Consider the following 1239-nt stretch of genomic DNA (forward strand, 5'->3'; position numbering starts at 1 on the left):
CACCATGCCCAGCTAATTTTTTTGTAGTTTTAGTAGAGACGGGGTTTCACCATGTTGACCAGGATGGTCTTGATCTCTTGACCTCGTGATCCACCCGCCTCGGCCTCCCAAAGTGCTGAGATTACAGGCTTGAGCCACCGCGCCCGGCCTATTTTGTATTTTTAGTAAAGTCGGGGATTCACCATGTTGGCCAGGCTGGTCTCCAACTTCTGAGCTCAAGGGATCCATCCGCTTGGACCTCCCAAAGTGCTTGAATTACAGGCGAGCCAGCACGCCCAGCAGACTGCCTTTTTGAAACGGCCTTTGCAAAAATTATAACTGATAAAATTATTGCAGTTAAAGAGATCTGACCTAACTGGCTGCATCTTGCTTCTAACCGTCAAGCCATCCTTGTTCATTCCTGGGCTTAGGAGGAATTAACTTGGGGAGAAACTTCGTTTATAGTTTGTCTTTGAAACAAAGACATGACAGCCCTTTATCAAAACAAAACCCCTTCTTGCCTAGGGACTCGATTGCCTTTGCAGGACTAACAAATTAGCCACAAGACTACAAATTTAGGAGTCACACAGTTGGAGGCTACAAGATTCTAAAACTCCACAAGTGCTCCTAGGGATAACATCACTATTATAAACTTTAGACCAGTGCTTGAGATCTTTTGCAGACCCTGCACTTGATGGGATCAGCTAGCACCACCCGGACTGATGAACTGGCTCATCTGGTCTTTTGGCCCCCGCCCAAGAACTGACTCAACCCAGGAAGACAGCTTTGACTCTCTATGATTTTACCTCTGATCCAACCAATCAGCACCCTGCAGTTTGTGACCCCCACAACACTAAATTTTCCTTTAAAATCCGTATCCTGGAGTTTTCAAGGAGACTGATTCTAGCAATAATAAAACTCCAGTCTCCCCTACAGCTGGCTCTGTGTGAATTAAACTCTTTCTCAGACAGGCGCGGTGGCTCATGCCTGTAATCCCAGCACTTTGGGCAGCTGAGGTGGGTGGATCGCCTGAGGTCAGGAGTTCAAGACCAACCAGCCTGGCCAACACTGACAAACCCTGTCTCTACTGAAAATACAAAAAAATTAGCCACACATGGTGGTGCACACCTGTAATCCCAGTTACTAAGGAGGCTGAGGCAGGAGAATCACTTGAACCTGGGAGGCGGAACTTGCAGTGAGCTGAGATTGTGCCATTGCACTCCAGCCTGGGTGACAGAGCAAGACTCTGTCTCAAAAAAA

Source organism: Cebus imitator, unplaced genomic scaffold (assembly GCF_001604975.1).
Source record: "Cebus imitator isolate Cc_AM_T3 unplaced genomic scaffold, Cebus_imitator-1.0 Scaffold134, whole genome shotgun sequence".
Taxonomy (NCBI): Eukaryota; Metazoa; Chordata; class Mammalia; order Primates; family Cebidae; genus Cebus; species Cebus imitator.